The sequence below is a fragment of the Oryctolagus cuniculus genome, chromosome X, assembly GCF_964237555.1.
Source record: "Oryctolagus cuniculus chromosome X, mOryCun1.1, whole genome shotgun sequence".
Lineage (NCBI taxonomy): Eukaryota > Metazoa > Chordata > Mammalia > Lagomorpha > Leporidae > Oryctolagus > Oryctolagus cuniculus.
Genome location: NC_091453.1, coordinates 97,743,533 through 97,757,621, shown reverse-complemented (window position 1 = coordinate 97,757,621; position 14,089 = coordinate 97,743,533). Strand labels below are relative to the sequence as shown.

Below are 14,089 nucleotides of genomic sequence, written 5' to 3'. Positions count from 1 at the left end.
GTCATAGACTTAAGACCTTATCCTATAGGCTTTCATCTCATAGTCTTTGCTGACTTATGCACCAGTTCTTATTCCCTGCTCTGCCCACTATAACAGGCTCCTTGGGTCAGTACACCTTTGTGTACTTACAGCATTACACTTTGGCCTGGTCTCCTTATCTGTAACCCACAATGTCCACCAGGCTTTTCCATCTGTGGTAAGCACTTCCCATTATCCAAGTGGGCCTTCCTCACCTGACATTCTTCCCCATCCTAACCAAATGCCCTTACCCTTTTGGCATGCCTATATACCTTTAAGTCCCAGGAAGTACACAGCTGGCCGTAAAACCGGGTGGTCTTACACTTGGGCCTTGTTTACTTGTTTCATCCAGTGGGCAGACCTCTATGACAGAAACCCATGTCCATGGTCTGCTTTCTTTGTCCACCAGTCCTTGCTAACCTTTACTTTTGTAGCCATGCCTGTAGTTCCTGTGCCAGTACTGCCCAAGTGGGCATATACACCTGGGATTAACCAAAAGGGCCATCTCCACCTGTCCATACCCTCCTGCCCAGCAGACTGCATTACACATACCCCACCTGTACTCCTCTGCCCTTCCTTGTTGCTTTAACCACTTGGCTCAGCCCATCTGCTGTTAAGTTCCTGGTGTAGTCACCAGATAATAACCTCATGAGTTGAACCTCTACACCCTAAGTAACTTGGCTCTATGATCCAATCTTCCTGAGAAGCCTCCAGGATCGTGAAGTTCTGAGGAGACTTGTGTAGTCCAGTGTGTCCTGAACCCCTTGCCCACCAGACCTGCATATATTGCCTTAAGCATCTAGACTGAACATTTTTAAACCTTCCCCAATTGGAATTTGTTTCTGGCCTGACTTCATACCCATAGCCTTTTGCCATACCCGTGCAACCAGAAGTTCTTGCCTTTACACATTTGCCTATGCATATCCTGTATTCATCTCCAGGCCTTACCCGACTCAACTGGGATAGTTCTGGGATAGTACCACTTGTCCATCTGTCTTAATGTAATGGCAGACACCCATTACATTGATTCCCTCTAGTTCCTTCCCTTGTCCTACAGTCCAGGCATTTTCATTGTTTACTGACCTTTCTGGACCTTCTCTCCATACATTCCCCATATGGCCATTTGCACCTGAACTGACCCATTGCACTATCCCCAAGTGCTATGCAATTGCCAAACTCTTTTTTTTCCTGAATATTTATTCATTTACTCATTTACTATATAGATGGCAGAGTGACAGATATGGAGGGAGAGAGACGAAAGTTTTTCCTTCTGCTGCTTCTCTCCCCTGAATGTCCCCCCAAATAAGGCTGATTCAGACTAAAGGAAGGAGACTGTTTTACTCTTACCAGGTCATAACCTCCTGGCCTTATGCCATACACCTTCATCTCCTGGCCTTATTCACTGGACTTAACCACATTGCCTTTGGTACCACTATATTAGTGGGCTTAACACATATGGCTTTGTATTCAGGCTGTGCTAGCATGGCCAGGACTCTATGGTCATAGAGCCCTGTCTGATATTTGCCCTTTTACCCTTCTCTTCCTATTTTCACCTCTGTCACCTTGTCCTCCTGGTATTGCCCACTGGGCCCTTCTACTCCTCCCTTGGCATTTCATCTGGACCTAACAGAGCAAACATTCTCCTCCTTGGAATTCCCCCACCCCAGCCCAATCTCAATGCCTGAATCCTTGCCAACAGGTAGATACTCTGATCTTTGCCTTTGCCAACAGAATATAAGAACTACCCCTGTAGTTTCCTACTCCATCTGATTATCAGCTCTGAAAACCTGATCATAGATGCTTGGTATACCTATGTGGTTTTTACTGTGATGTCTTACATCCTGAACCAAACCTGGTGACCTTTATACAGAGGCCATAATGTTTGGCATTAACTCCTGGACCTATCTTTCTGGACTTATATCACCTGGTATAAACTCACCGGCTTTAACAACCTCATCATAAGTACCTGGAGTTATTACCTTCCTGATTATCTTACCTAACACATCAGGCTCAAACTTTATGCTCATGCACCCCTGGCCAGAATATCAAGTCCTTCTCTTGTAGCTTTATCCACCAGGCAGTGAAACTGGGTCTAACCTCCCTGTCCTTGCTTACCCAGATTTGACATCCTGACCTTGTCCTCCTACTTCTCCCTCTTGGTTTGGTTCACCTGGTCAAAACCATCTAACTTTAATATGGCCAACCCAACTGGCATGGCAACCAGTCATTGCCCCTAGTTTGAAACGCAGGGGCATGAGCTTCTGTCCAGAACTCCTAGTCTTTGAACATCTCCCCTGCATTTCCAAAGCTCTTACCTCCAAGATCTACCCTTCAGTGGACTTTTGCACATTATCTGATCCACCCACAGTACCTTTCTGACTACACCCCATTGTTTTTATCCCCTGTAATGACAAGGCCCATCTCCCTGTCACTATACCCTTGGACTCACCATCTATCTTTCCCTCCAGGCCTTACCTTATGGTATTGGACTCATGGCCATTGTTATCCATTGGTACGGTACCATTCTGCCACTAAACTCTTGGCCATAAGTCCCTATTCTCACTCCCTACTCTAAAGACCTGGCCTGCATACCCTGGCCTTCACTCCCGAACTTAGCCCCAGGCTACTTCCCCATGGCCTTAATAGCTTGGCTTTAATTTCATGACCTCTATACCATAGCCTATCCTACTGGTCTTAGCAAATGGACCAAAATACATTTGACATTACTTAAATGATCTTCCAATATTACATTTCCCTTTCTTTCAGATTCCCATGGGCATACACTGTTGGTGACCTACTTTTTAGCACGTTTACTTTGCAATGCCCACCTGGCCTTGTCCACCAGGCAATAACCATATGGATCATAACCTTCTGGTCTAACCTAAGTGTCTTTCTAGGATGTCTTTTTCCAACAGGCCAGGAATACCTTCCCAGAACACCATCCTTTCCAGCAGGCCACTTGACCTTCAGTGTTTTCACTTGCACAATGGATCAAACATTCAGGCATTCCACACTTAGAACCATAAGGCCATCTACCCTTGGCCAGAATTCTTTCCCTATACTCCCATCCACTGATTGTCTGTTTGCTATTACTACAAGCCCTTCAAGTCCTAGCCATGAGCACATTCTACTGTCCATTGGGTACTCTCAATGCGGCAATAAAATCCCCATAACCTTGGCCCCTTAAAACACATGAAGCCCCTTCCTCCTGCCCCTACACAGCTGGTCTGACAGTCCCACTGAGATATATTCACCTACTATTGCCCATCTATCTTCCCTCCACTTGCCAGTCCCCAGGACCTCATCTCTTGGCCTTACCTCCTGTGATTAACCCATTGGTCTTAATACACTTGCACTCAAGTTTTGGCTGCATGACCTCAACCCTAATGCTAAATGACCATGACCAAAATTCCCTGTCCATCCACGCTTCCTCTACCTGACCCCAGCTTTTCCTACCAGACCTTATCCCACTGGCCTGGCCTTGCCTATCTGCCATTTACAATGCAGCTTTGTTAACTTGGCCAGACCTACCAGCCTGTTTTTTTCTGTGGTTTTGTCCATGTGGCCATGCTTTTTCCCTTCTGGCTTTTGACCTGTGGCCTTGCCTCCCAGATATTGGACCCTTGTCTTTTCTGCCTTGCCTTGCCTCCTTGGTGTTGTCAACAGATATTTTGGAGATGCCTTTAGCAAACAGGCCTTGCACTGAGGCCTTGCACAACATACCGGAACTCACCAGTCCTAATTACATCTGCCTGCTCATTTCCAGATCCTCTTGATCCCTCACCCAAAATTTTAGTCCATAGCCTTGGTAAGGTGACATGTCATATCAGAGGAAAGGAACTGTTAAAAATATCCTCCACAAATACTGGCTGGTGGGAGGCTTCAATCCTCATATTGGACAGGGAACCTCAACTGGTTTTTATCTGCCAGATACACATTCCAGATAAAAATACCAAGTGGGGTAAACACAAGAACCTACTGTTGTAAATATACAGCAGAGGGTTCTGCATTTCTGTGCTTATCCCTGAGCCATACCAGAAGTTTTAGAAGGCAAGTTCTGAGATGTGTATCCATGATGGTCTCTATGTTTGTACATGCATGGGGACATGCAGGTATTTACCTATGCAGGTACTTATCTATGAGGAACATGCAGGAAAAAGTCTTGGACAATCGAAGGAAAACCTTAGTTAATTCTGGTGCAAAAATATTTGGAAATCTATGCAGATAAGGAGTAATCAACATACTCATGGAAAATTTCAAAATTTTTCTGCACAAAATGAACCTATCAATTAATTTTGCTCTTCTGCAAAGTTCTTGAACTATCCTTGTGTGAGATTTTCCTAGCCTATAAAATTATTTCCACACGAATTTATGAAATCCCTCACAGAAATGCTGTTTTTAACTGGCTTAAAAATAAACAAGTGTTGATAAATATAAAGTACCCTTAAAATGAAGAGAAGTTTTATTTTAAAAAAACACAAAAAAATATACTTGTGATACATCCACTGTATAGAAAATATGAATTTTATAAAATCCAACCCAAATTTTGTGAAAGTTCCAGTTCATGTGATTTAGACCAGTCTTTCAAAACCAAGACTGCTTTTGTACTGTTTGTAATGATAACAGCTGTGGCATCTTCATGATCCTTATTACTCACAATATAGGCATACATTTTAGGCTACTGAGGTACATGCTCCATTAATACAAATAAGTTTGTCAAACAAGCAATATGACAATGAGTATATGAGATATATACGATTCTGTAAAGTTAAAATGTGAGTTTAGTGAAACTGAGTCATTATCCTGACATCCTTTACATAAAGGATAATAAGGACTTACTTCTAAGTAAGTTTAAAAACTTGTCATGGGACCCCAAATCCCATTAAGCTGTGTGGTAAAAATGCCATCTTAAGTGTTAAAGTAATCATATTAAGTGTTAAGGTGACTATATAAATAGGATCAAGTGTCTGATAATAATAGATAGAATTAAAAAGGAGAGAATGTTCCAACATGGGAATCAGTCCACACAGCAGACTCATAGAATGACAATTGCTTTAAATAACACTCTGACCTCAGAATCAGCCCTTAAGTCTTCCTGGTCTGGCTGAAAAGCCTGTGAGAGCATTTCAGGCATGGAAAGCCAAGACACCATGGCAAAAATTTTTCTACATCAAGGATCTCTGTGAGTGAGGCCCCAGCGGAAAGAAGTGGCCATCAAAGAAGGATGTACTTTTCTCTAAAGAGAGGAGAGAATTTCCACTTTGCTTATGGCCTTGTCTAAATACTGATGGAGTTTGTGGATTCAATAGACTTCCACAGCCTAGGCAGCTCATGTCAAGGGCCTTGGGGGGTTGCTGACATCATACACAAAAGTGTTGATTTTTAAATTAACAACAGGAGTCACTGTGTACTAACTCTCCATGCACAACCCTGTCCTCAATGAGTTCTCTTATAAGAATTAACTCTAAAACTAGTTCTCAGGTTTTTTTTTTATTTTTGGTGTGTATGTGTGTGTGTGTGCATGTGTGTTTGTGTGCAAATTGTTAAAATCTTTACCTAGTATAGAGTTGGTCTTCTGTGTACATAATTAATTGAAAATAAATCTTCATGGAGAATGGGACTAGGAAGTGGAGAGGGAGGACGTGAAAGCATGGGAGTATGGGTGGGGATGTGGGTATGGAGGAAAGAATAACTATATACCGGCCAGTGCTGTGGCTCACTAGGCTAATCCTCCACCTTGCGGCGCCGGCACACCGGGTTCTAGTCCCAGTCGGGGCGCCGGATTCTGTCCCGGTTGCGCCTCTTCCAGGCCAGCTCTCTGCTGTGGCCCGGGAGTGCAGTGAAGGATGGCCCAAGTCCTTGGGCCCTGCACCCCATAGGAGACCAGGATAAGCACCTGGCTCCTGCCATCGGATCAGCGCGGTGCGCCGGCCACAACGCACCAGCCATGGCGGCCACTGGAGGGTGAACCAACGGCAAAGGAAGACCTTTCTCTCTGTCTCTCTCTCACTGTCCACTCTGCCTGTCAAAAAAAAAAAAAACAACAACTATATACCTAAAGCTGTACTTACGAAATTTGCATTCCTTAAAAAAATAATTAATTAATTTTTTAAAAAGTCAGCTTAAAAATATGTTCCAGAATAGTTTCTGTAACTCGGATCCTTAAACACATGCTAAATTAAATAACAGATGCCATTAATATGTTGATCATTTCAAAGTAATAAAATACTAAACATTAACTGCTACCTTTAGGTTACTAAGTTCATGCACTTTTTTCCTTATTCTGATATGCTACAGATAGGAAAAACGTATTTGGATCTGTTAATAACCATGTATATTACAACTTTGGAATGGGAAATCATTTTTGGGCAATGTATGGAAAATGTGTTTTTGTTTTAAAAGATTAATTCCGACCTACAATAAAATGACTGCTTGTTCCATAATGAGGGAAAAAAAGTATGTAGAAAAATTCATGTGGATATGGAAAGATGTAGACAGTTCCTGGGGGGAAAAATGCCACTTGCTGTTGTCGAAGTTGAGAAAAAATTAAGATAGATTTTTAAGATTCAGCAAGAAAAAATAATTGCACTGAATCAATTAGTATACCAAAGCAAAATAGCCTCTTAACTTTTGGAGGGATCTACAAATCTCTAACCTATCAGCTAAACTGCCCCCACCTTAATAATGTATGCAATAGGTATAACAAATATCAGGCACAAATTATAGATATTGAAGGAAGCAAGTTAAAATATTTCCATGGTAGATCTAGCTCGCATTCTATCATTATTAGGTGGCTACACCTTCACATCACAGCACACATTATTTTGAGGCTGTAAGTCATTATTTACAATGTCAACTCTCTAATTTTCATTAACTAAATTTAAAAGACTGAAGCTTAAGTGTCCACAAACCATGCCGTGGCAGACTGAATATGCTGTCCTTGTATGTAAAGTCCTAATGAATTTTCTCAGAGCCAATAGCACCAAGCTATGCAAAGCTCCATTGCAGAAGCAGCTGAGAAAAATTGTTACTTTAAATCACAAGATTCCAAATGACATAAATGATTCAAAGGGCAGGGACTAACTTATATAATACTGTACGACAACATATTTGTATATTGCAGTGGGAATGAGAGACAGGAAAGCAGTAAATATTCACATATATAAATAGATTTTGAGGAACAGAAATGTTTTGAAACTCCTTGTTTGAACAATGGCAACAACAAAAACAACAACTAATCTGCAGAAACTTACATGACAATTAGGACAAAGGTTTTATTCTTTGGGATCTGGCTTCCTACTGTTTCCTTATCTAACCTGGTATTCAGGAAATGTTTACTAAATATTGAGATGAGGATGCCTTTTCCCTTTACTTTACTTCCAGCATTATAGAGAAGTAAATATACTAGTATATTGTAAAACCTTATTTATGTCTGAATGTACACATCTGCCTGGGACATGGCACATAAACCTTCAGACCTGTTATTTTCAAGGAATTGGTGTGTCAGTGTATCACCATTCTATGTTATTCCTAGTGGTGGCACATGAAACATCTGTGTTCCTTCTTCAGATACTCAGCTTTAGATACCGATACTAAAAGTCACACTGGCAGTGTTGGCCACTTGCTGAGCCCCTGCTCCGTACGTGCCAGGCAGAGTGAAACACTCCACACCACACGCATTGACTCTCCCACTCCTCACAGCAACAGCGTGGGGAAGATGTTTCTCCTATCTCACTCTTGTGGTGGAATCTCTGCTATGGAGTAGCCCTGGAACATCGGCCAAGATCCTTAACCCTTGCTGGCTGCAGTTCCCTCTCATGAGCAGTGGGGATGATGAGTGTGCCTTCCTCTCTGGGACATTATAAAGATAAATGGGTTAATATTTGTAAAGTACGTAGGGCAATGCCTGGCACATAAAAAGAACTGCACACATGGTAAGGATATAAATGTGAAGGGCGCTGTTTCTGTCCAGCTATTCCCAAGGGCCTATCTTTCAAGACAAAAGGGGAAAAACATTTTATTTTCCTTATTTCTTAGTGTACAAAATTAAATATCCAATTTCTTAACTCATAAACCATAATAAAACCAGTCATTGTCCCTACATCAGAAATTTCATTAAATCCAAATAGAGGCATAACTCATTTCGGAGTTCAATGAAGAAGTTCAAGAACTCGGTCACCATAAGCATACTGACAATGAGTGTAAGATCTTCACAGTGCAAAATGATTCATCATTTGTTGTAGTTCAGCAGTGAGAAAGGTCTCACAGCAGACACTAGCCTCTGGTGTAGGCCTCTGGCAAGTTCTTTTCACAAATAACGCCCTGGAAGATTTCTGCTTCCCATTCAACACTGCAGCTGCCCTAAAACCTGGAACCTGCATATTTATAAAGCAAGCTAAAACAGACAGACCAAATGCCATCATGCATCAGACAAGCAGCCGCAGTAAAAACAAAACCATATCTGAGCCATAGACCAGTCCTCAAGTGTCCCCTGATGGGGACTCAGGCACACAAAAACACACAACTACAAAACATCCCCTGAGAAAGTGCAAGGTGAAACATCCTACCAGCTCATCAAAGAGATGGCAGAAATGTGCCCTAAAAGATAATAAATACAACAGACATTACCGGGATCACTATGATTTCCTAAAGAGCCGCCTCACTACTCTGAGAGGAGAGGTGCCCTGCTCTGGCATGAGAAGACAAGGGCAGAGGCAAGAGTTTAGTTTCCCTACCCTCGGGATCTGCCAGATACCAGCACCCATTTGCACATCCCAGAGTCAAGTTCTAGGAGTTCAAGGCTAACTGGGATTGCTTTGCACATGGGAACATTTGCCAGTGACTGCAAACAGCCACAGGGATGATGGGGAAACTTTACAGCTGGAGGTGACCTGAAGAACTCCCAGACCAGTCTCCTGGTCTGCCTGATGCCCATGTCATTCCTGGACACATCCCGGCAATGTGAAGTGAAAGCAGCATTCACGGGCGGTCACCAGTTTCTGAATCTGCCGGGAAGGCAGGGGAAGGAACCTGAGCCGGGCCTCCTCCCATCCCCTGGCCTCTACACATCATAAGGGTTGAAACTCTGAGTTTGAGAAGCTCTGTTGGCTCTAATGAAAGTGCTCTGTTAAGACGTTGTAGCCATATTGGTAGCCCCCGGGTTGCCGAGAAAGGAGCCTCTGCTCTCGCTGGGTGCCAGTCAGGTCAGCCACGGTGATGGGGAGGAGGTGCTTCTGGGCCTGCTGGTTTGCCTCGGACTTGATCTTGCTGTACAGGAGGACCCCCAGGATAGCCATCATCATGCCCAGGAGGTTGGTGCTGGTGACTGGGTTGCGCAGCGTTATCAGGGATACGATGATAACCATGATTCTCTTGGCGGCATTGGCAACCGAGTAGCTCAGGGGGCTGATAAGGTTGAGGATGCTGAAGGCGATGATGTTCTGGGCAAAGTTGAAGAAGCCACTTACAGCCAGGAGCAGGAGCATCCCAGGCCTCTGGGAGACGTCGGTCAAGTCGCTGCTGACTAGAAAAGCAGAGAGGTCCACCAAGACCCACGTGGGGATCATAAAGAAAATGGCATGGCAGCCCAGGATGTTCAGCAGCCGGAGCGGATGGATCTGAGAATCCTTCAATATCTTTTTGGAGAATATGTTCTGAAGCGAAAAGCAGAGTGTGGCAGCGAGGGTGCTGAGGAGTCCCCACACATCTAAAGACAACTCGGTCACAGTGGCCAGTAGGCCGCCACTGATGATGGGGATGAGTGACAAGTACACCTTGGTACTTTGCTTCTCTTTCATGATGACCCGGGACAAAAGGACCACCCAGATGGGCATGGTGGCCCTGACGGTGTGCGCATAGGACAAGGGCACCTTCCAGATACTCACATGCGCCGACACGGATGCAAAGTACTTGCCGAAGGCAAGCGGCAGCACATAGCGTGGGTAGAAATGCGGAGGCAGCTGCTGGCTGGGTGAGGTAGGCGGGCTGGACACCGGGCTTGAGACAGGTGGTGCTGAGGGCACACGCCAAGCTCGGAGCAGTGGTGGGAGTCCAGCACACAGCACCAGGAAGTGACACAGTGACAAAGTCACCGGGAACGGGAAGGTGCTCAGGATCAGCTTGTTGATCACGCTGCCACCCGTGCTCAGCGCAAACCATAGCAGGCACAACACCGCCACCCATGCACCCTCACACAGAGCTCTGCTGCCGCCCTCTGCACCTTGGATCCCTGAACCCACGCGCATACCCACGCTAGCGCCCATTTCCGCCGCCATCTTGCCTGATCAACCACCTCTTCCGGTCTGCCAGATGGCCTTATGCCGGAAGTGGGCGCAGCCACATGGGGGCGATAAAAAGCATTTTAGTGAGCTGAGGGGCAGCGTTCTAAAAGTTTCCCAGGCCAAAGGCAAGCTCATTTTGATGGACGAAATTCCCTGATGAGTGTGCTAGGGAAGCTATCATAAAATCCCACAGGCAAAGTGGCTAAAAACCAAAGTTAATTCCTCACAGTTCTGGTGGCTGGGCGTCAAACGGCAAAGTACTGTCGGGGTTGGCTGCTTCTGAGACTCTACTTGCCTTGCAGACGGCTGCCTTCCCACTGTATCTTCACCTGCCTTTTTTATCTGTGCGCAAATACCCCTGCTGGTTCCCTGTAAATCCCAATACTTCCCTTCTTAAAGAAACAGTCCACTTGGACTCTAGCCAAAACTAATGGCCTCATTTTAATCCAATTACTTTGTAAAAGGAATAATAAACAAATACAGTCACATTCCAAACAGCGGAGTATGGAGCTTCAACATGAACTTGTGGGGACAGTGTGACCCAGTTAGGTTCAGAACAATCCCGGAATTCCCTAAGATGACTTTGAAAATAGAGTGACAGACTTCTGGAATGGCAGGCCTGCATTAATCTGACAAGCAGATCTCATCAAAATAGCTCCTTTTACAGATGTGGACACCTGTGTCCAGGAGGATAAGCACTTTGTCCAGTAGTCTCAGAGCCTCTGGGTTACATGTCTAGGCCTTCCGACTGCAGAAAGCCAATCTTTAAATAAGCACCTTAATGAAGCATTTGAATGAGTTAAAGGAACCTTTGAGTGCAAATAAACAGAACAGAATCTGCTCATCTGAATGCCCTTGGCTCGGCAAGTCAGGCCCATATTCATAACCAAAACCATGTGCACGGTAATATCACTGAAAATTGCAAAGTAGGGATATCCAGGGCTAGATCACTCCTCAGCAGCAACTAAGGACCTGGAAAATAAAGAAGGAATCTGTGGCTTTGAGTTAAGAAAGTGCTATTGCAGCTTAAATGCCTGCCTACATATTCCAGTTTCAGGTGAGCAACCACTGATAAGGTCAGCAACACAAACTCCTGATGCAGGTTGCTAATGCCAGAAGGAGCAATACAGGCATTAATCTTAATGACCATGCTTGTCTATTCAACTTGTGTGATGGTCCCTGATGCAGTGGCACAGAGGCTTGTCTTTGTTTTGCCTGACTTGGAGCATTTCCAAGGCTGGGGCAGTTTCTCAGGTGACATTTGCTGAAAGCTCACACAGGAACCAGCATGGGCCCCAGAAGCCAGGGATATCAGAGAAGATCTGGGATGAGCCACAGACTGATCAAAAAGGAGAAGGAGTGAAGGGACAGGACAGGACACACCCAGGGTAACATGGGCTTTCAAACCTCTTTCTTACAGCCTGTAATCAGGAATGCCACACACATGTCCAAGGTGGGATGCATGCTCAGGAAAGACCAGAGTAGTGCCTTAAGATTTCCCCTCTGGCTGATCAGCAGGATGCACACAAGCAGGAACAGAAGGCTATCGCAAAGAGGAGACGTTCTTGCTAGCCACTTAAGAAGTGGACCCACACAGATGTAAGGCATTTTAGGAACAGAAACACTGAGCCCTGATGGAAAGAACGCACATTTCAGTAGCCAGAGAAAACAAACACAGAATTTTCAAAATTTGTTAAGAAATAACACACAGCAAACAGGAACAACGAACCTGAAACCGCGATGGGGCAGAGATATGAATGATAGATGTATGTGTCTTAAACAAGAAGCCGTGTGTCATGCAAACAAGAAAGCACGTCTCTTTTACCAGAAGTATAAGAAATTATTAGAAACTGTCCACAAGGACAGAAGTTGAGGCCACGCTTTTGGATAGAGAAACAGCCCAATTAAACCATAGAGGAACTGGAGGAAATCAGGAAATCGTTATTTGAACAAAATGACAATGTCAATAAAGAAACACAAATGACAGAAAGGAAGCGAACAGAAAGTTTGGAGCCAGAAAAAAAAAAAAACTAAAGTAAAATGTTCACTAGAAAAGATTAAAAGCAGATATGAGTGGGCAGAAGAAAAGGTAAGTGAGCTTGAATGGAACATAATTGAGATTTTCTAGTCTGAGGAGCAGAAAGAAAAAAAAAACCAAGGAAACACGAATGGAGTATAAATAAGACCAATAAGACACTATCAAGCATATCAGGTCTTTAATAATTCAAATTACATAAAAATGGGAGCCATAAAGAGACAGAAAGAATATTTGAAGAAACAAAAGTCTGAAAAAAAATTCCCAGTTAGAGGAACGACATGAGTGTACACTTCCAAGAGTGTACACATCCAAGAGGTACAAAACCCCTGAGCCAGGATAAACTCAAAGAGATCCATGCTGAGACATGTTATATTCAAATTGGAAAAAGACAAAGTTTGGGACACATGTCTGGCCTAATGGTTAAGGCACCAGTTGGGACACCCCCATCCCATATTGGCATTCCTGCGTTCAAGTTCCAGCTCGGGCCCCTGGTTCCAGCTTCCTGCTAATGCAGCCACTATTGGGCAGCAGAGATAGCTCAAGTAGTTTGGTTGCTGACACTGCCATGGGAGAACTGGATGAAGTTACCCACTCCAGGTTTCAGAGCCATAGATGTGGCAGGCATTTGGGGAGTGAGCTGCCGATGGAAGTACTCTCATGCTAACTCTCCTGCTCTCTAACTCTCACTTATATTAAGTAACATAAATAATTTTAAAAGACAAAATAAAAATATGAAGTCAGCAAGAGAGAAAAGACTCATCACATGCAAGGGATCCTCAATAAGGTTAAATCACTGGAAACCATGGAGGCCGGGATATAGAAAACCTTTAAAATGCTTAATGAAAACTAACGGCCAAGGACTGCACTCTCAACAGTGGGACCCTTCAAAATGAGGGAGAAATTAAAACATGCTCATATGAAACAAAGTTGAGAATTCTCAACAAGACTGAAATGAAGGACAAGAGGCCCAAACTCAGCAATATGAGAAATAAAGACTGAAATAAAAAGGTAACTGCATGGCAAGTATAAAAGCCAGTATTGTTGTATTTCTGGGTTTTAACACCACATTGAAGCCCATATGTTTATTTTTTATTTGAGAGGCAGAACGAGAACGGAGCAGAGACAGAGAAAGAGAGAGCTCCCACCTGCTGGCTCTCCCCACAAATGCTGTGGAGCCAGGAACACAATCTGGGCTACAACCATGTGGGCCTTCCCCTCTGAGCAACCCAAGAGGTGACTTCAGGGCTACCCCAAATGCCCTTCCATGGCTCTACTTTTTATCTCATGTACAATTCAAGGAAAAATATACAAAAATAATTATAAATGTACATTTTTGTACATGCAATATATAAAGATTTTATAATCTGTGACAAGGAGTAGACTCTCTGTACACCATTTTAGGTAGCATCAACTCAAATTAAATAGATACCAATTTAGGATGTTATATCTAACTCCAATGTTAACATATTTGAGATAATTTCCTATATATATTTGGGGTCTGCATCCTTACTGGTGTCTTACCCAATAGGCCAAATACCCACCCCGTGTTATGCCTTCTCGACACAATGCTTTTCATCAATACATAATGTCCTTCTTTGTCTCCTATACTAATTATGCTAGGATGAGTATCACCAATATGTACACAAAGTATCCCAAATGCATCCAAATAAGAAAAGGAGGAGGGAATTAAAACTGTTCACTACAAAATTTCAACTAAACTTTTACAAACTTGGTAATGGTGGAAATAAGGAGG

General features: G+C 43.6%; 1 pseudogene; it reads right to left on the bottom strand.

Annotated features, from left to right (window-relative positions):
• Nucleotides 1–9,079: 9,079 nt before the first annotated feature.
• LOC100348183 (solute carrier family 35 member E1 pseudogene) lies at nucleotides 9,080–12,546 on the bottom strand (annotated as a pseudogene).
• Between the last annotated feature and the right edge of the window lie 1,543 nt (nucleotides 12,547–14,089).